This window comes from Podarcis cretensis, assembly GCF_951804945.1.
Source record: "Podarcis cretensis genome assembly, chromosome: 2".
NCBI lineage: Eukaryota > Metazoa > Chordata > Lepidosauria > Squamata > Lacertidae > Podarcis > Podarcis cretensis.
This window is the reverse complement of record NC_137171.1, coordinates 96865574-96888051: the sequence shown is the minus strand read 5'-3', so window position 1 is coordinate 96888051 and position 22478 is coordinate 96865574.

The following is a 22478-nucleotide window of genomic DNA, read 5'->3' as shown; positions in this document are numbered from 1 at the left end:
TGCATGCAATTTCTTTTGGACAGAGAACTGAATCAGAGAAGTGTGAATTAGGATAGCTGCATCAGAGTTCACATATTGGTTTGGGAAGTGAGGATTTGATAGGCTCACATTAAAATGTGAATCCTACCCCCCCCAATCCCGAGGGGATCAAAAGGTGGCAGAGTTGTGGGGTGCCGGCATGTAGTCAAAATCTTGCGGAGATGGATGCTTCCCACTTGTCATTCATTCATGGAATCGGGGAAGGAGAGACATAAATTGGGGAAGATATCTCATTGTGTCTCGTCAGACTAGGCTACGCAAGGGCTGGGGAACATCACTGTGTGGATTCAAGCAAAATGTGGTGTCTATGTGCATTGTTTGTCTTTGCTTTCATTGTTGTTGTTTTTTTAAGCCAGAGCTTTGTTTTTCATCACAAGAAACAAACAAAAAGCAAAAGTCTTTCCCAGGAAGGAAACGAGGGTGTCATGGAGACCTGCCTGCCTCACAGTCTTAGAAGGAACTTTGACGTCCTGGTCTTCTGAGTCTGATCAAACGTACACCATCAAATTGTCAAGCTAACCTCATGGTTTTACTTTACAAATACTTCTTGGTGAACCGAGTTCAAATCAAGGCAGCACTGAAGTGTTTTCAGTCCTTCTGGGGTCTGCAGTTGATTCCCAGATTTGACGCTGTACAGGCCTTTACCCTCAGAGGCCTTTGAGCAGACAGGTATGATAACATGGCAATGCCAAGACATGAGGGGAACAATCTCTCCCTGCCCCCTGCCCAATTCGAGGCAGTGGGAATGATCTTTGTTCTTCCCTTCTGGCAACTGACCAGGTCTCCCTCGAGAAGCTTGTAAAAAGATCTGTAAAACCAGCCAGGCTGCTGTAAGGCTGGCAGAAACCCCACGAGCTCTATTTTGGTTTTGCTGTTGCGTTTTAAATAGACCAGTGTTCGTGTTTTGGCTGGGCCTTTGTGCCCACCAGCACCATTAAAACAAACGATCTGTCAGCATTTCAGAGGGAGAAAAGCGCGTTAATTTCAGGCATTTACAGCTTGGCAATAAAAAGGTGCTCAAAGCTGGAATATGAAATACAAGAGATTCTTGTGGAAGTTAATATTTATGTTCATATTTCTCCTCCTCTCTCCACCCACCCCCTGTTCCCCAGTCTAAACTACTGCTTGTCACCTAGAAAGTTATTACAGCTTGCCTCCCTGCCTGAACAGAGGAGGCACAATAAGAAAGTGTGGCACTAGCAAGTTAACATCTTCTGTCTAGAGCAGATGTAATTTCTGTTTATACTTGCTGACGAAACCAGTGGAGGAAACCCACCCTGTGTATGGCTGCAAAGAGACTGTGTCAGTCAAGAATAACCAGCAAGCCGCTCTGTTCTGACTCCCCAAATCATTGCTTTCTATGTGCTTTCTGTATTCCAGCAAGGAGTTGGCAGAAAAAATGCGTCTTGATTTTATGTGCTTATGCTGCAGACATTGGTCCAAGGCTTCTGTTCCTCTACAAGCGAAGTGTCTTTATATAAACTTACCAAAGGTCCTGCTGGGTGAGCACAAAGGTCTCATCTGATCCAGCGTCCAGTTCTCACAGTGACCAACTAGATGCCTAAGGGGAATCCAAAACTTGGACCTGAGCGCAGCAGCACTCTTCGTCTCTGTGTTCCCCACCAACTAGCCATCAGAGGCAGAACCTAGGTACTGATTTGGAGCTGGGAGATATCTGCTTTCCAACATCACAAGCTAAACATTGTGATATGGTGGTATATTATGGTGCTGTAGAGGATGTGGGGAGGAAGAAGGCAGTTGCCGGCCATGGAGACAATTAGCTGCCACCACCTTGGCGTGGGGAGGGGAGGCTGGCGGGCTCCTCCTTTATCCTGAGCTGAAGGGGGGGGGGTGCTCAATCAACTGAGAAATGGGGTTTAAGGAAGCCTTCTTCTCAGTTGATCAAGCCCTGGCCTCCAGCTCACAGACTGGAGTGGGGTCTTCGTTCAACTGCTCGCTGAAGTGCAGGCAGCGGAGCAGTTTAAAGAAGCTGCCCATTCGTGTGGTCCCTCTGTGGCTTGAGGGTCAGAGTGCACTGGTGGCTTCACCCAGCGTTTGTCACAGGTGAAACAGCTTTCGCTCCTGAGTCCCTCAGCCATCTGGGTGATGTATCAATACATTGCCCAGGCCTAGTACTGACAGCCTACCTTCCACGAAGCATATAATCATAGAAGGGTCATCCAGAGATCCAGGTGTGTGGCCATCACAGCTATTTGAGGGAACAGATACCATAGTTTGACTGAGCGCTGTGTGAAGAAGTACTTTCTTTTGCTTGTCCTGAATCTTCCAACATGATGTAAGATGTAGAAAAGCACCCCCCTATTCCAGTGGTTCCTAATCTTTTTTTTGGCCATCTCTAAAATCCTGGTGCCCAACCCCCTGTGACATATAATTCTTATTATTCAAAAAGTGAACTCCTATTCACGTGAAGGAAGCCTAAAAGGCCATTAACTGTTAATAACTCATTCTCAAATTGCCCCCTTTAAAAATCTAAATGTCCCCCTGTGGGGCGTTGGGAATCACAGCCCTATTCACTTTTGCCACACCATGCAGCGTCTTGCATGTCTCTGTCATATCACCCTCCTTATTCACCTTTCTCACCCCTGAGCTAAAAATTCCCAAATGTTGCAACCTTCCTTTAGAGGGGCATTGCTTCATCTGGGTTGCTTCATTTTTTGAATCAAGTACCCTGAGTTCATAATGCTTCATAGTAATATATGGGGGGGGGGGGGGGGGAAGGAGTGTTGTTCCAGAACAGGAGAAACCAACTTATCTGATCAACAAAACTTTGAAATATTTGTCCTCTCACACACAATGTAATCTTTTCAAACAAGCAGTCCAGAAAGTGAACTAAAAGAAAAAAGATCAAAAACCTGGGCGGAAAACATCTATCCTAAAGACACAGCCAGACTGGCCATTTTTTGTGTTATTTGTTCAGGGAGATAGGGAGAAGTTGTCTCCCTGGCTAGACAACTGAATGACTCTTGCTTTTTCTCTGGTTACAAACCATTGCAGAAGAAGCAAACTAAATCAGTGTACACCCCACAACCAATACTCCATTTTTGTAGTAGCTTAGGTCAGCACTTTAAATACTAATGTTTAGAACAGACAACTTGAATGTTCCCTTATTTTCATTTTCTTTTGGTTTGGTGTCTGAAACAAACAAACAAACAAACAAAATTATACAAGTGACTATGGAAAGAATTGGTCGTTATCCAGAATGAGTGATAGACAGGCTTGTGTGTGTGTGTGTGTGCCAAACTCAAAACAGAAAAGGTGTTGTTTTTTCACCTGCCATTACACAGGTAAAACTATTTTTTGTTCTACTGCTTTGCCAACATTTTCCATCAACACCTGGCTGTTTGCCAAAGTATTTTGCTTTTTTAAATCCTGTTATGTACTGGGTTGAATAGGATCCAAACTGCAGCAGTCTGATTGGCCCTAGAACAATAGGATCCAAAAGGCAGCAGCCTGATTGGTCCTAGAACAATAGGATTCAGAATGCAGCAGTCTGATTGGTCCTAGAACAATGCAGCAGTATGATTGGTTGGCAGGAACTACCCAATCATGCTCCAGATAGAAGTGAATCCACAACCTGATTGGCTTACAGTAGAATTCCGGAATTAGCCAATCATGTGCAGCCCATTGTGTAAATAATGTATATAAAGCAGATACCTTGAGGGGACTTTCATTCATTCCTCCTCACCACTATGAGCTGAATAAAGAGCATGAAATCACTTTGCGACTCTGAGTATATTTCACTGGCGACGAAGGTGGGATCCCGCTGAGCTGACTGCCACACACAGCACCGCAGCACCGCCACCTGCCGCATCGCTGCCTCGCACCGTGTATCCAGGCTTCAGCTCCGGGACACAAGGAACTCAGAATGGCAACCAACAGCAGCTTTTCGCCGTTCAACCCAGCATCTGGAGACTGGGAAGCATACGCCTCCCGTTTCACCTTCCTCCTAGAAGCCAAAGGGGTCACCGATGAAGAAGACGCCAAGAAGAGGGCAATATTCTTCAGCGTCTGCGGAGAGGAGACGTTTGAAATCGCCCGGGCTCTCCTTGCGCCTGAAGACGTCGCTACTGTTCCATACAAAACAATAATGGAACAGCTGAAGGGGCACTTTTCGCCGCAGCCCTCAGTGGTGGCTCGTCGAAATGCCTTCTACGCAAAGCGGCAAGCCCCTGGGGAAACCATAACTGGGTTTGTGACCTCTCTCCGCCAAGCCGCCCGGTTCTGCAACTTCTCAGAGCTGGAGAACATGCTTCGTGACCGCCTCGTCGGTGGCCTGAGGGATGAGAAGCTGCAACGACGCCTCTACGCTAAGAAGGACCTAACGTTCCAGGTCGCTCTGGAGGAGGCCCTGGCAACGGAAGCTGCCGAGAGGTCGACGCAAGAGGCACGGCCGAGCCAGCCATCCCAACCGAGGGTCCACCATGAAGACCTCACCGACGACTCAGGATCCAACAGGGAGGAGGTGCACCGAGTACAGCAGCGCACTCAAGCAGCCCACATACCACAGCTGCCTCGACGAGAAGGAGGGAACTGCGCAAGCTGTGGAGAAAGTCACGAGAGGAGGACCTGCCGTTTCCGCAACGCAGAGTGCAGGCAGTGCAGAAAATCGGGACACATCGCCCGGGTGTGTCGGGCTCGGCCCACCCGACGCCAGGCATCAGATGACCAATCCAAGAGCTCCAGGTCCCGGGGCCCAACGCACCAAGGCAACTCGACTGAGCTCACGGACTTCCAGGTATACCAGTTGCCCCACCCCAACGTAGAGAAAATTTATGTTGACGTACAGATAGAGGGGGCCCCATGCCGCATGGAGCTTGACACGGGTTCAACTCTATCCATAATCTCGGCAAGGACCTTAAGGAAACTGTGTCCTACTGGGGGTCCCAAACTCAGGCCGGCCCCATTCACCCTCCGGGACTTCCAGAAACGTAAGGTCCCCACAATGGGGGTGGGGACCTTCAGGGTGCAATACCGAGGGCGGACGCGGCAACTGGAATTGCTGGTGGTCAAGGGCCCCTACATTAGCTTACTGGGATTGGCATGGTTTGGACCACTGGGGCTAGCCGTCACCGGGGTGAACCACACTAGCTTACAAGTGGACGTGGACGCCATATGCAAGGAATTTCCGGGGGTTTTTGATGGGAAATTGGGACAGTATACGGGCCCCCCAATTGCTCTACAGCTTGACCCCGCAGTACGACCGGTCAGGCTCAAGGCCCGCCGGGTCCCGTTCGCCCTGAAACCCCGTATAGACGAGGAATTGGACCGGCTTGTGGAGCAAGGAGTGCTGGAGCCGGTGCCTAATGCCCCCTGGGAAACCCCAATTGTCACACCCGTCAAGCCTAATGGTTCGGTCCGCATCTGCGCAGACTACAAATGTACCATAAACAAGGCCCTTACGGCCCATGCATACCCAGTGCCAGTGGTCAGCCATGTTCTTGCCACCCTGGCTGGGTCGAAAATTTTTGGCAAGCTGGACTTGGCCCAAGCATATCAACAGCTGCCAGTAGATGAGGCCACAGCAGAGGCACAGACGATTGTGACGCACAGAGGAGCATTCAGGGTAAAGCGGCTGCAATTCGGTATCAGCGTGGCACCAGGCATATTCCAGAATCTAATGGACTCTCTACTTAAAGGGATTCCTGGCGTCACCCCCTTCTTCGATGATGTGTTGATTGCCGGGCCCACACCAGAGGAGTTTGAGGACCGCCTCCGCACCGTTCTGCACCGTTTCCAGACGGCGGGTCTCAAGGTGAAGCGGGAAAAATGTCTACTAGGAGTGCCTCAGGTGGACTTTCTGGGATTTATGGTGGACGCAGAAGGGGTCCACCCGACTGGGGACAAGGTACGGGCCATTTGTGATGCCCCAGTGCCCAAGAACAAGACTGAACTTCAGGCCTTCTTGGGACTATTGAACTTTTACCATTCCTTCCTTCCCCACAAGGCGGCGGTAGCGGAGCCCCTACACAGACTCCTGGACAAGCGGGCCCCTTGGGTGTGGGGCCAGTGCCAGGAGGCCGCATTCCAGGCAGTCAAGGACTTGCTTGTCTCAAACTCGGTCTTGGCACACTTTGACGAGAGGCTGCCGGTGGTGCTAGCATGCGACGCCTCGCCCTATGGAATTGGCGCTGTCCTGGGACACCAACTCCCGGATGGAAGAGAGGTACCAGTGGCATACTTTTCCCAGACACTCAACGCAACCGAGCGGAACTACTCGCAAATCGACAAGGAGGGTCTGGCAATCGTGAAGGGAGTAAAAAAATTCCATGATTTCTTGTACGGGCGGCCCTTCACCGTGGTGACTGACCACAAGCCGTTGCTTGGCTTGTTTGCCCCTGAAAAGCAGACCCCCCAAGTGCTGTCTCCTCGCGTCCTCAGGTGGTCAATTTTCCTTGCCAGCTACCAGTATGCACTGATTCACCGTCCAGGGAAGGCGATGGGCCATGCGGACGCCCTCAGCAGGCTACCACTACCGGAAACAGGCCCCGACCCAGCACCTGCACAAGAGGTTATGAGCCTGGAGCTGCTTCCTGACCGCCCCATTCAGGCACAAGAAGTTGCACACCATTCCAAGAAAGATAGGGTCATCTCCCGGGTCCTGGACTGGGTGTGGAGGGGATGGCCCAGCAGCAGCCCCGGGCCAGAATTCGCCGGCTACACAACCCGCAAACATGAACTGTCGGCCCACAAGGGGTGCCTGTTATGGGGAAGCAGGGTCGTTGTTCCCCAGCCCCTCCGCAAAAGGGTCCTCACAGCCCTACACGAGACACACCCAGGGGTAGTAAGAATGAAGGCCCTTGCCAGGAGTTATGTGTGGTGGCCAGGGATCGATGGAGAGATAGAGGCCTGGGTCAAACACTGCCAGGCCTGCCAAGAATCCCGCCCAGATCCCCCAAGGGCCCCAGTCCAGTCCTGGGAGTCCGCCCGAGCACCATGGTCACGCCTGCATGTGGACTTCGCTGGCCCCTTTCAGGGGAAAACGTTCTTCATAGTGGTGGACTCCTACACCAAATGGCTGGAAGTCGCACTGGTACCGTCCACTTCTACGTCCGCAGCCATCCGGGTACTACGCAGGCTGTTTGCAACCCACGGGCTCCCTGACACTCTCGTCTCAGACAACGGGACTGCATTTACGTCAGGAGAATTCCAAACCTTCACAACGCAGAACGCCATCCGCCACATCCGTTCGGCGCCATTCCACCCTGCCACCAATGGCCAAGCAGAACGCATGGTGCGGACCACCAAGGACACCCTTCGCCGTATGACACAAGGGGATTGGGAGTACCGCCTTGCCACATTCCTTCTAGCACAGCACAGCACCCCCAGCTCAACGACTGGCCGGAGCCCCGCTGAACTACTAATGGGTCGGCGCCTTGCAATCAGATTGGACCGCCTTCACCCCGATAGAGCTCAGGATGAGGCAGTGGTGGGGGAAGGCAAGAACCCCCGGACCTTCGAGGCTCAGGACCCAGTGTACGCAAAGAATTTTGGGGCAGGCCCAGCATGGGTACCCGCCACAGTCACCAGGGTCACTGGCCCCGTGTCGTATGAGGTGCTAACGGATGGGGGGCAATGCTGGCGCCGCCACTGCGACCAGATACGGCGACGATTCCCAGGAGAAAACCAGGAGGAGGAAAGGGCAGAGGAGTCCCAAGGGAACAGAGGGGCAGTGAGGCCCATAGAGCACGAGGGGCCAGCAGGAGAGGCAGAATCAGTAAATACAGAGAGGACCCGCGAGGCCGAAAGGACACCGGAACCAGAACCACGACTGAGTGAGCCGGTTGCGCCAGACCAAACAGCCCCATCACAGCCAGCATCCTTGGAACACGAGCCAGAACCTGAACCCCGGACCAGGGAACACCCCAGGCCGCAACGCACACGTAGGCCGCCGGCGTACCTCGAGGACTATGAATGCGACCTCCCGGGCAGGACTGGAACTTAGAGGGGAGGGGTGTTATGTACTGGGTTGAATAGGATCCAAACTGCAGCAGTCTGATTGGCCCTAGAACAATAGGATCCAAAAGGCAGCAGCCTGATTGGTCCTAGAACAATAGGATTCAGAATGCAGCAGTCTGATTGGTCCTAGAACAATGCAGCAGTATGATTGGTTGGCAGGAACTACCCAATCATGCTCCAGATAGAAGTGAATCCACAACCTGATTGGCTTACAGTAGAATTCCGGAATTAGCCAATCATGTGCAGCCCATTGTGTAAATAATGTATATAAAGCAGATACCTTGAGGGGACTTTCATTCATTCCTCCTCACCACTATGAGCTGAATAAAGAGCATGAAATCACTTTGCGACTCTGAGTATATTTCAAATCCCAAAACAAAAAGGTATATTGGAATGTCCTAATATTAGCAAATCACTTTTCCCAACAGGGACAAAAGAACTTTGGAAAACATTACATGAAGAGCACAGAGATCATAATTAAAAGAAGCTCCTTAATCTGGCAGAGCTCAAGTCCATCCGGGAATTGCCAGTGGAACTGGTAATAGACTTCCTGTAGAGAGACATGTGCTGATTACTTACTCAGTAATCCCTCTTCTAACTAAAGGGTACTTTCTAACTAAAGCTTGTTGGGTACTGAACAGGTGATTACCAGGCAAATACTGATGTTGCCTTAATTAGCAGGCTATTATTTGCTGTGGATTTAACACACTGGGTCCTCGCACTATCCACTGAGACTAATTCTAGATTTTCTTTCCCTGGAAATGGCCATCATATAATTGTAATGTCAGTCAATGATGAACTCTTATAATAACTTCAGCTGTTGTAGTGGAACCATGTGAAACAGCTCAGGTTCTGTATATTGAGATGCAGCAAGCTTGCAGAACTTGCACTAGGGTGCAAATCTCCATTTGCTTTGAGTGAGTCTTGCATGGCAAAAAGTCCCCACTTTTTCTGGTTCTGGAATTTACCATTAACTTCACAGTAGTTTGACAGAGAGGTTTGGCTAGCTCTGTAGAGCTGGGGGTAGCCAATGTGGTCCTTGCACAAATGTAGGGAAATGTAGGGTATTGTCAGAACAAATGAGGACAGATAAAATCTCAAGAAAGATTGAAATAAGGAATGCTTGTGTGGATACAGTCTTACTGGTACCTCCTGGAACAGGAGTGGTCAAATCACAGCCTGAGGGTCATATGGAATTCTTGGCCTAATTAAAAGGGGGTAGGAATGGGCTGGGTGGGAGGGAAGCAGTTGAAGAAGAAGGAGAGAGAGAGAGAGAGAGAGAGAGAGAGAGAAAAGAGTGCCCTGACCAGTTCTTGTTCTGTTTCCACTCACTTTGGCTCTGGCCCCACCCACTCTTGAGTGGCCCTCAACGGAGCAAAGGTTCCCCACTCCTTTCCTAGACTTAGGACACACCTAAGGAACTTTTGGCCCTCCAGATTTTGCTGAACCACAACTCCCATCAGCCCCAGGAAGCATAGCCAATGGCTGAGGATCATGGGAGCTGTAGTTCAGCAACATTTGGAGAGTTGAAGGTTCCCCGTGCCAAATTTAGGACAACCAGTAAATACTATAAGAAGTCAAAATGAAACGACTGAGTGTAAAACCATTAATGTCTTGGCGTCGCCAGTGGACTGAGATGAATTAAGGATATTTAGACCCTGGAACCTAGAACAATGTCACATTGCTTACTTGGTCCACTGAGTGTTTAGCTTGGCCCTCCTTTTCTCTGGTCTCCTTTGCTGATTCCCTTCTCTTTACCCTTTCCCTTCAGCAGTAAATTTTGCTGCTGCTGACAGCAGTGGTAATTGCTTTATGTAGAATAAAAGTCCTTCCATTCTCTTCCTCTGTTTTTATAGTATATGCAACCTTACCAAGCTAAAGTTTAAAAGGACAGAAAAATTCATGGTGTTTGCAGTAAGAACGTGTTTTATGCTTTCCTGGTGCTAAAAGCAGGAGGATGTTACACTGATATGGAAATGTCAGAGTTACCGAGCTGTTTCTAAGGCTGTAAATGTTTCTTTTATTTCCCTTTCCCCCCTTTTTATAATGGTTGCTATTAATTTTAAATTTCCATGGCATTTGCTGCAATCAGAAGGGCAAAAGTTCCCAGGCTCCCCTTTCTCTTCTCTCGAGCCAAATCTTTCAGCTTAAGGCAATACTGCAAATGTGCCGTCTGAATTCAGCAAAAGGTGTAAGTAGGATGAAATTGTGTGTAGGGGTCAGCCTTTGACTTGCCCCTCGTTGCTAAAATAAGGGCATGACCAACCTCTAGACTGAGCATGATGCTGCCAAAACGAAGTACCTTTAAGACAGTGGCAGAAGGTTAAAACACTTGCTGGATAGAGATGGATTTTGAAGGAAGATGGAGATGCTTGCTGGGAGGAGATAATTTGGAAGAAGGCCTTTTTTGAGGAAAGCCCCACCATTTCTGAAACATCTGATCAGGTCCTTGAGCCCAAATCTCGACACTCTTATGCCATGACCCAATACTGATGGCCAACTTAGGGCTTGTCTATATTTCTGCTTTCCCTGTGTGTAGACAGTGCAGGTCTGTGCAGTTTTCCTTTTCTCCCCTGCTTTCTAAGTACAAGTCCGAGTGGTTTGGCCCTTGCCCTGCAGAGTACAGACCTGGGGACAGCCACCTAGAGGCGAGAAGTTGCTGGACGTGTGTTATTTTGTCACTAAAGACTCCACATGTGCCTTCCTTGGCTGGGGATGCCTAGGACATGCAACTGTCCCAAAGTATAAGGGGCAATGTTTGGATAGGTCACGATAGGTGTGGATGCACAAAGAGGGAGTTCTGAGATGGGGCTGCAAACTGGCAAATCAAATTTTAGGGCAAAGTGTGTTTCTGGGGGAATTTTTACATTTAATGAATAGTGGGCTTTGTGTTCTATACAAATAAGGGGTCAAGCCAAAAGAAATAAGCATCCTTTCCCCGCCTTTGTGGATGTTGCAACAGGATTTATGTGAGAAATAAATATTCTCCAATCTTTTATTAAGGTGCCTAAAATATTTATAGCTGTTTTTAGTTTGATTTCATGCCGTGCCATTTTCATTTTCTTTTTTTTAGTAACCATACCTCATCAGACTTTCTTTCCCCTATTAATCACACTGGCTGGTGCTCAGCCTCCCCCAAGCAAACAGCCAACTCTTACATCCCACCAGGTGGAACAAAATGATCTATTGGCTCCATTGGCTATTGCAGCCAATGACCCACAAACATGTATCTAATATTACATAAGCATGCATATCTTGGTGCATCATCCTGAGAGTTTTGCTCTTCCAATAGGAAACCCTTGACTACCTATGCATTTATTTAGGTATGTGAAGCAACACAGGTTATCAAGTGCTACAGGTAGCTATTCTAATTCAGAGATGGCAAATACTGCAAATTGACCAATTGTTTTTTGCAGGTTCTTGTCCCCAGGTAACTTTTCTATGCTAAGCAGTCTTGAACCTGGCAATCTGCAATTCTGTTAACAAAGACTTTTTGTTGGAAACGACCTGGAGTGACTGGGACAACCCAGTCATATGGGCAGGGTTCAATCAATCAATCAATCAATCAAAATTCTGTGTTGACTGCATTGGTTGTATCTTTATTAATGGGTGTATTAGAATCCTACCATTTGCAGTACCTGATGTTTAAAAGCAAGATTCCCACATTCATGGTTCAAAAGGAGATCTGGGAAATACGATGCTAGCCAAACACATGTAATGGTTGGCTATGGAAGGACGGATCTTTTCAATGGTGGTTCCTCGGCTGTCAAATGCCCTCCCCAGCGATGCTCCTTTGGGGCCCAACTGTTGTCATTTTGGTGCCAAGTGAAGACTTTTCCATTTTCCTAGGCTTTTAAACCTGCATTAGTTTTTAGGCTGATTTTACTTTCTGTGACATGTGCTGGTATAAAGGCATATACATGGGCTCTGCCTGAACACCTAATGGTGAGTGATTTGGGGAAGGATCTCATGCTTCTGAATTGGAACATGCCATTGACAAAGCAACTCAACAGTGGTGGATTGGGGACTCCTGCAATTTTCTTCCCCCTTAGAAACAATACCAACGTGACTGAGGACATGCCCAAAGCTTGAGATGGAGTGCAGCAGGGAGGGAAGAATCTTTCATTTTGGCAGACATGTCTAATTTTTAGTCACAGCGAAGTATTTTCCCAGACCACTCCAATCATAGTGATTTGGGGGAAGGATTGAAAGTTGTGTTGGTTATTCACATGGATCTTTGTTTCCCCCTATGCAAATAAGTGAAGAGCTCTTCATTGTGTTTCCCCAAATCTAACGGGTCATAGGAGCAGAAGGGCACCCCACCACCAACTATTGGGATAGCAGCATCATTGCTGGAGGGGCGACATTTTGCTCACCCCAGTCTTTTCTTATTTTCTGTCCCAGCCCCTGTATTGTACCCAACTCCAAATGGTAAAGTCTGCTCTTGCAGGAGAGCCGCTGAATTTTGTCAGTCTTCAGCCTCTCAGAAGAGGGGGCCATGCCTGCAAATTACACCCACTATTATGAGCCCTTTCCTTAAAGGCAATCAGTTCCCATAAGAAAAACGTTTTCACCAGCTGAAGGAAGGACAACAAGGAGGGAGCTAGCCCAGTTTAAACTCCACTGCTTCTCATTGTAAGGAGGGTCCAACCAGTGGCGTAGTGTGGGTTGTCAGCACCCGGGGCAAGGCAAGTAATTTGCGCCCCTAACCCGTGGATTTGCGCCCCCTAACCCGTGGATTTGCGCCCCCTAACCCTAACCCCCAGATGTTGCGCCCGGTGCGGCCGGCCCCCCCTGCACCCCCACGCTACGCCACTGGGTCCAACTCACTAAGGTGCAAAATCACTTCCAAAGGTAGGCTATCTAATCACCTCTTTACACTGGGAGCTATGGAATGCTTCAGTCCTATTTGCTGCAGAGATGGGGAGAAATTTCCCATGTTGAAAATGGATGCTGCTTCAAAAGGAGCCAGGGCCAGGGCAGTCAACTCATCCAGAGATGCAACGGGCAGCCTTAGTCCAAACAAGCTTTCAAATTGTTAGCTTTATTTCTCATGGCACACAGCACGTTGGTGTGTCCTGTCGCACAGTTTTGGAGCCAAATTCGCCGCGGTGGCAAGCAAATGAATCTCTTTAAAATACGCAGCTGTCGCTAGCTGTACGTCCGACACAGCTGTTTGATCCCTTGTCATTCTTTTATGCACGTGTTCCCAGCAGACGTGCCAAGAGCTTCAGCCCATTGGGGCATGTGGATGCCTAGGCAAAAAGGCTCAGCAGGGGATGGAGTGATTCCGATATAATCACAGCCCTGCAAGTGTTACAAAGCACAATCAAGTGCGCTCACGTCCCAAAGGGAAATGATTATTGCATGATAACAACACTCCCTGGAGTGGGCCTTATTAGTATTATAAAGAGTGTTTATTGTGGAGAAGCGTGTTTTGTTCTTTCTTCCTCTTTGGCAATGCTGGCGGTTAAGAATATTGAGCAGCCACTGCAGCAGAAAGGTAGCTCCAATACAGCTCTTTAGAAAGCTGTATTAGCTTCTATCTGTCTCTTTCTCAGGCAGAGTTAAAATCTAGAAAATGAGCATTTTAGTGTACACAGATAGAAGCCGTTCGTCAGCGCACAGGCAGGCCAGTCCCCACTCCTTCCAGGAGTCTGATGCACTCTAATTCCATGTTTGTGGAAACTTATTATTTTCTTTGTATGTTTGTGCTTTGAATGAACACCGGACAATGGGAGAGGATCAATTTACACTAAGAGGTGCCATCTGCAGGGAGTGTCTGCGGAGCCTCAAACGGCACACTTCTCAAGTCATTTCGCAAATTATAGTGTAACGCCAGTGGCTTTAGAAGTATTGTTTTCTGAACTGCACTTTCAAAAGTAAATCATAACAGCTGTCAATAACGAAACATTGAAAATAATTCCTGTAATACCCAACGGCAGTGGAGACTCAGTAGGCTCCAGCTGTTAGCAATAGTAAGAGGAGCTTTTGACAGCCATAAGGAGCCATTGCAAACCTCAGGCACCTCTGTCTCAGCCAGGATTGTGAGGAAGGTAGTTGTGCCTCGTTCAGAATTTATCACTGTGTAAACTGGTCCCCCCTCTCCTTATATTTCATCTGTATGGTAAAGTACACAAAATACTTGTTTGTTCTTTGTCCAGCAGCTAAGGAAATGGTTGCACATTTGTCAGATCAGACTGGATTCCCTCTTCCCTGCTAAAATTTGTATGAGATTCCCTTCAAATCATGCACAACTGCAGGTGTGGGAAAGCAACAGCTAAAAACTAAAATGTGGTTCTAGTTGGCTGTTCGTTTTTCTTTTTGTGTGTGTCCAGTCCACGAGGCCAGGTGAGGCAACTGCCTCAAGCTGCAGGATCCACAAAGACAGAAGATCCCAATGTCGATCTTTGTTACCCCCTTGTTCCTGATGTAGATCTTCACTCAGTTCTTCTTCCCTGGTGGGAAGGAGGGCACCATTTTGGGGTTTGCCTCGGGTGTTAAAATGTTTTGGGCTGGCCCTGCTCCACTCTACTGATGGAAGCCGAATGACTGACTTTGACTTTTGTGATGAATGCAGTGAGTACAACTCCCACAACCTGAGGCAATGTTCTGTAATATGGCGAGGCAGATGTTGGGGCCCATGTACACAAACACAGCCATATTCCATTGTCAGAGCAGGCTGTCAGTTGCCAGCAACCCCCAGGTGTACTTGGGAATTATATAAGTACTTAAGGAAAGGTTCTGCTGGATCACACCAAAGGTCTGTCTAGTCCTCCAGTGTCCTGTTTTCACAGTGGCCAACCAGACTGCCATACCACATAACTCAAATGCTGTGTGACAACTGCTGATGCTGCCTTGCAAAGTAAAAGAGCAAGTTGCCAGTGAAGCCCCCCTGAGTCCTATTACCAGTTTTGGCCCAACTTAGGGTATCTGTCATGGCGTTGAGTAGCTGCAGCAGGATTGGTGGTTGTTGCTTGGATGCGAGGCTGGGCAGCATCCTGTAACTCTAGCTGTAGCAACCACTGCTCATAAAGCAAAACAAAGAGTTTCGGGCCAGGAAGTGAAATTTCAGGCTCAGTTGTTCCTTTGTATGTACTGAAATCTCATTCAGCATTCATTTGTGTGCAAGAGATTCGCTTCCCTTCCCCCCCTTTTTTTAAAAAATGCTTTTATTAAATATTTTCTTGGGTTACAAAGGTACATACAGTGTCTCTGCTTTCAGTTCATAGAGTTCTTTCTACAGATCAATTCCTATTCAAGGCAAGACACTAATGTTACAGACCAGGCTTCCTCAACCTCGGCCCTCCAGATGTTTTTGGCCTACAGCTCCCATGATCCCTAGCTAGCAGGACCAGTGGTCACGGATGATGGGAATTTTATTCATTTATTGGTTTTTGTTGGCAGTGAGAGAGATTGTGGGGGTTGGTTGCCTACAGTTGACTGTAGTGAGTTTTGTTTGTGAGAGTGGGGAAGGGATGTTGGGTCAGCTTAGCCATCTCGATTCATATGCTGTCGGTGGTCCTGTTGTTGTCTTGTTGCGCCAGGGTGAAGGCGTCCTCTTTTGTTTGCCCCCCCCCCCCCGCTGCTCTTCTTTCCCCAGTAGCTTCCCTCTCATCCCACCCCCATTGAAAAAGCGGTGAGTAGGTGAGTAGTGGGTTAAAGCCTCAGCGCCTAGGGCTTGCCGATCGAAAGGTCGGCGGTTCGAATCCCTGCGGCGGGGTGCGTTCCCGCTGCTCGGTCCCAGCGCCTGCCAACCTAGCAGTTCGAAAGCACCTCCGGGTGCAAGTAGATAAATAGGGACCGCTTACCAGCGGGAAGGTAAACGGCGTTTCCGTGTGCGGCTCTGGCTCTGGCTCTGGCTCTGGCCAGAGCAGCGATGTCACGCTGGCCACGTGACCCGGAAGTGTCTCCGGACAGCGCTGGCCCCTGGCCTCTTAAGTGAGATGGGCGCACAACCCCAGAGTCTGTCAAGACTGGCCCGTACGGGCAGGGGTACCTTTACCTTTTAGGTGAGTAGTAGTGGGAGGGGAAGGGGCCATATACAATGAGGGTGAGGGCCGCATGGGTTGCTCAGCAGCATTCTGGGATATGCCTGGACTCTGTTACCTTCCTAGACACCGAGGTTTCCAGGGCTGTGTGTGAAATTGGCCAAATTGTACGTGGTGCTGGCCTTTTTTGAGAGCTCAAAATACTGTATAGCAGCTACTCTTTTTCCTGCCGAATGAACTTCTAAGACAACACTAACCTAATATTACTTTGTGGTTAACATTTCTATATAAATAACATATTATTGTCAGTTCCAATGGTTATCTTTATTCCTCAGCTTTATTCTATTCCAGTTGAAGGAAAGGATTATTCCTTAAAATACCTCCCCAATTTTTTTTTTTTTAAACCAAACCAAACCCTGCTGTGTCCTTTTAAAATTCACAAACGCTATGAGGAAATAAAACCCATTTATCTCCAGATAGCAGCAGCCTTCTACCCTTCCTCATTTTATAGGATTGCCCATTAAATGGTTGATTAGTTCTCTGTCTTTTATAAATATTTCAAGAGTTGCAATCTCTTTCCAAAGGTTTGCAGAGATTTGTGTCCAGCTTCTATTATCCATAGTACTTCACTTGATTGTTTTTATGGTCAGGCTTCCTGTTCGCTTCATTTATCGCAAGCCTAATTCAGATGCCTATAGATTTGCTAAGGGTTTTGAGCCAGCTTAAAACAGCATTCCTGTTGATATGATGCATTTGGAGGAGACTCTTCATTGTGCATAATTGCTTCGGGATTTTGATAACTGTCCGTTGTCATTTCCCTCTACAGTGGTACCTCGGGTTAAGTACTTAATTTCTTCCGGAGGTCCGTACTTAACCTGAAACTGTTCTTAACCTGAAGCACCACTTTAGCTAATGGGGCCTCCTGCTGCTGCCGCCACGCTGGAGCACGATTTCTGTTCTCATCCTGAAGCAAAGTTCTTAACCCGAGGTAATATTTCTGGGCTAGCGGAGTCTGTAACCTGAAGCGTATGTAACCTGAAGTGTATGTAACCCGAGGTACCACTGTATATCACTTGCTCTCCTCTGCATGGGATGTCTGCTCATTTGAATGTTCACATGGAAGGGAACTGTTCTGAATCTGTTTACAAATATAAATATGTGTGTGGGCATACTATCAGCAATTATAATGAATTTGAATATTCCTCATAGGGAAACAAGTTTTGTGTGGCTCTATACAGAACACCACCACCCCTTGCAGACCCTTTCCTGTGCTTCACTTAGATTTTGGATCCAGAGAGGATCGTATCTCACTAGTTCTCTCTTTCATTACAGTGGGTGACCATCCCAGGATCAAAACATATGTAGTTAGGTGCTTGGTGTGTATAATTTCTCCCTCTGCTAAAATTCTCAGGGAGATTTTGAAGTAAAGAATACAGTCAAGGAGGCATTCCAACTGCATATTGCATAAGTGGGTGACTAATACCCCCCACTTGGGGCTCTTCCACAATTCTGCTTGTCCGTGTCTAGAAAGTAAGAGTCTGAGCTTGCTCCCCTGGTCCTATGCTTTCTAGGTATGGGTTCAATCAGTTCCCCATTTGCCCACAGCATTCCCTGGGAAAACCCACTCTTTACTGCTGAATCAGAGCAAATGTCATTTTGCGGAAAACCTGGCTGACATTTGCTCCGATTCAGCAAAAGAATGAGCTTCCCCGGGGGAAAACAGCAGGGCAAATGGGAGTGTGGCTGAACTCTTTGGGCTGGGTACACATTATTGGCTTAAAATGCAGCTAGCTTGTTCCCTTTCTCAATTCAGGTCGAAGCCAATCTGTTTTGGGAGCAAAAGTGCACTTTGACTTAGGCTTGTGGAAGTCATTTTCTTTGCATTCCGGTATCCTGTTTGTAATAGCGACTGATGCAGCAAGATTGTTTTAAGGATTAATAATGAGGAAACAGCGGGAAGGTAACGGCGTTTCCGTGCGCTGCGCTGGTGCTGGCTCGCCAGAGCAGCTTCGTCACGCTGGCCACGTGACCCGGAAGTGTCTTCGGACAGCGCTGGCTCCTGGCCCCTTAAGCGAGATGAGCACGCAACCCCAGAGTTGGTCACGACTGGCCCGTACGGGCAGGGGTACCTTTACCTTTACCTTTAATGAGGAAATCTTGTTTTTCCGCCCAAGATTGCAGTGATCATTTGCTTATTTTGTGCTGCAATCCCTTCTATAGTAGCATTAAGCAGATTGGTACTTTTTTGCAATTGTCTTAGGCGCATAGAGCTGATTGAGAAGCGGCAGAATTGCTGGAAGGTGGAGACGAGAGGGAATGGGCCTTTGTTTATTTTTCATGCTGACCTCCCTATCGTTCTCCACCACAGTGTATTAATCAATGGCAATAGACACCGTTGCCCTTAGTGCAGTCAGTGTTTATAGCTTTAACGTTCACAGCAAGGACATAAATACATACAATTCATTACATGTGCACTGTTATTTGCTCATCATCCACCACGCCAAGATTATCATAAGTCTTTGAAGAAGCCATCAGGTTTTCGGCTTGTAGGCCTCATTAGTATCAAACATCCTGTGACAAGGTCATAAAAGCAAAAGCTCTCTCAGATTGAGAAACAGCTATTAGTTGCTATTGGTCATTTTCTTACCATTGGCATAATAGCAACTACCATTTTGTGATTGTGTGTGTGTATATCTATCTCCTCCCTCATGATACCATCCCCATACATGAGTTACAATAACATTTAGCTTTGCGAGTGCAGAAAACTGTTTTGCCAGTAGCATGGCTGATAGATATTTAGCATATCTGCTCACTTGTTCTTTCAAACAGAACGAGCAAACCATTTATAGGTTGGTTTTTTTTTGTTTTTAAGATTTCAAGTTGGACCTTTGTTTGATAGGCATGTGCTGGATCTTCTTCAATAAGCTACAACTCCAAGCATCCTGTGTGGATGTTTTGTATACCAGGCTGCATAGGAATATGATCTATTTGATTTTTCTATCTTGCTAGCAGAATATGGAGAGACTGGGCATCCTCCTCTGGAACAAATATGCTATTCACTAATAATAATAATAATAATAATAATAATAATAATAATAATAATAATAATAGTTTATTTATACCACGCCTATCTGCTCATTATGCCCCTTGGTAAGAAGGCAGGCAACCTGCTGAAGTTGTTGGGGCAATGGCTCAGTCACCCTCATGGACCAGCTTCCACTGGCTGAAGCTGTGCAGGCCAACTGTTGAATTGATGACTTCAGAAGCCTGGGTTCTTGCATTTTTCAACCCAGTTCTTTCCCTGTTTCACTTGCCCCATTAACTCAATAGTTATTTGTTATCTCTTGTGTGCCATTGCGATTGCGGGAACCCACGAGAGGCCATGGAGACTGAAGTGCCTTCAGCAATTGGTTCCAACCCCAATTACGTCTGCATTCCAGTGATTTGCAAATTGCACACTGGTGGTAACTGTAGGATTTTAGGCATAAAGACTTGCAAGGACTGGATGATAGATATATGGGAAGTCTTAACCAGCAGAGCACACCCCAGAGGTCTACCGGTGGAATTGTGTGGGGCAATCTGTTACAGCAGCCTACTTTCATCTCAGATATATAGACTGGAAATAGCCAGAGCTGGGCCAGCAGGATCAATCATTTAGAATGAGCTGTACACGTTCATTAGAATGGGAATGAGGCCACCAAACTTTTATTTCCTTGGCTTTCTACTGCATGGCAAAGCCCAGGAGATATCTGAGGGACTAACTGCATGCACTTCAGCCAGGAATGGTTTACAGCAATCAGCTGGTGGGATACTGTTGCAAATCTAGTTAGTTCAGTTGCATGCCTAAAGCTAACCCAGGCTGACTTCAGCCCTTGGTGGGATAAATGTACTGCTTCCTTGCAGAAGCTGATACAGCAGGAAGTTAGCACAGGCTGATGAATGGCTGATAGATCCTTATCTTTCACCCTATTCAAAGACTCTACATTCTTTACCAATGTTAAGTTGTGGGTGAACATATCAGACGACACAGCGATTCTACAAACAGCTCTTGTTTATTCACAGGCCAGAACAGAACTGAACTGAAGGGTTCAGCCAGCCTGCTTATATAGAGCTCCACTAGAACGCAACAGTAACCATTTTCTGTAACTATCCAATCACTGAACGTCACTTTCGATACCTTATTTGCATATGTGGACCTGAACTATCTACAGTATCCCCCTGCTGGCCCAGGGTGAGAACTTCAGTACATAACAACCAAACAATTTCCTAGACAGATGGAAACTTTACTAGGGAACAAGGCACCATATGCTATGACATGTGACAGACAAGGGCAACGCAGGATCCTGTGATTCTTGTAGGACTCCTGTTGCATGTCTACGCTTTACAAAACAAATGAAATCGCAACCGTGAAAAACACTGCCTAGCTCCTCAGCTATTGTGTTAACAACAGGTAGAAACTGGATATGATCAAAGATGGTTTGACCTAGGTTTAAAGAACATCTGATTATAAAAATAATTCACATTGCTCTATTATAGGTTTATATGATGCCAAATGGTTTCTTGCATGTTGAGACTATAAATCCTGGTTTATATGTGGCGTTTTCTACAGCCACAGTTCTAGTGGCAGAATTTAATATTGGGACAGAAATCTCCTTGTCTTTTCCATTCTTCTGCATATTTTCCATGCACATTAGAACCGGAGAGATGTTTGCATAAGAAGGCAGAAGCTTCTGTCTCATTCTGAAACAAGGCATGCAACCATAAGATCGACCAAACTTACGATTTATGATTAGAGTTGCTCTATGGAGTGTGAGTGAGCCCTGAGTGCTCACTGGAAGGAGAGATCGTGAAGCTGAGGCTCCAATACTTTGGCCACCTCATGAGAAGAGAAGACTCCCTGGAAAAGACCCTGATGTTGGGAAAGATTGAGGGCACAAGAAGAAGGGGACAACAGAGGACGAGATGGTTGGACAGTGTTCTCGAAGCTACCAGCATGAGTTTGACCAAACTGCGGTAGGCAGTGGAAGGCAGAAGTGCCTGGCATGCTCTGGTCCATGGGGTCACGAAGAGTCGGACACGACTAAATGACTAAACAATTACAACAACATGGAGTGTGGCAAGGAGGAAACCTAATGTTTACTCTAGGTCCATGCAGAAGGTTCCATTATTCTTGGGTCAGTATTTGAGCTTCATGGAGTCCCCACCCTCTCTTTATAGGAGTTCTGCTCCTGTAAGAGTTCGGTAGGCCAGGATTTCATAATATGGAGCTGCTGAAGATCAGATTAGATCTGGAATCTAGTATGAAACCCCACACCCACTGCCTAAAGTTGGATTGGCCCACATTTTGACAACAAACTCAACTTTTCTGTGGACACTCATTCACTGTCACCCAAAATTAAGCCATGCAGTCTGCACAGCATGATCCGGCTTGGCAATAACCCATCTGCCATGTGAACAGGTGGCATTTGGGTGTCTAGATTGCAAATGGCTGTGTGAGAAGGACTGGGGATTTCTTTTGACCTGCCATGTGAATATACGCTAAAGCAGGGGTCAGCAAACTTTTCCAGCAGGGGGCTGGTCCACTGTCCCTCAGACCTTGTTGGGGGTCGGACTATATATATATATATATTTTTTTTGGGGGGGAGGAGAACGAATTCCTATGCCCCACAAATAACCCAGAGATGCATTTTAAATAAAAGGACACATTCTGCTCATGTAAAAACCCGCTGATTCCTGGACCATCCGCGGGCCAGATTGGGAAGGCGATTTGGCCGGATCCAGCACCCGGTCCTTAGTTTGCCTACCCATGCTCTAAAGAGATGGGCTAAAGGATGTGTTATAACTTTCTTCTTATTAATCCAACTGTAGATACACAGCAGGAAGGGAGACACCATATGATAAACAGGGCTTTTCTGCTTCCAAATAAATTCGAGCATGCATAATATTTGAATTGGAATGCTGGGAGAAATGTGTTGATTTTTTGGGCACATTTATGTAAGCTATGCACATTTTGCTTAAAAGAGTAGCTTGCGTTCCTTTGACAAGAATATAGAAATACAGTCAATCAGAGATGATTATAGGTGAATGCTTCTGCCAGAACTGATTTACTATTTTATCTGTTAATGTCAGATTTGTAGAATCTGATCTGCATATCTCAATGTGCAGCTACTGCTGCTCTCTTTTTTTAAAAAGGTAGTTTGATCTTGTCTAGAACTTGCTCCCCCACTTCACATTTATTAAGCAATTTTAGTTGGGTTTGCCTTTTGTGAGGCCTTTGTTCGGGACCTCCCATAATAACAAAGGCTTACTGAGCTGAAGAATGGTTCATCAAACTCCCTGCCAAAGCCAGTTCTCCTAATGGAGACAATAGAGGCCTTCCCATGTCACACGTCTTGCTGTGGCACCTGGGGGCCCCCACTTTCCAATATGATCAAGCATTTATTCGGAGGAGAGGTCACCGAGAGTTCAATT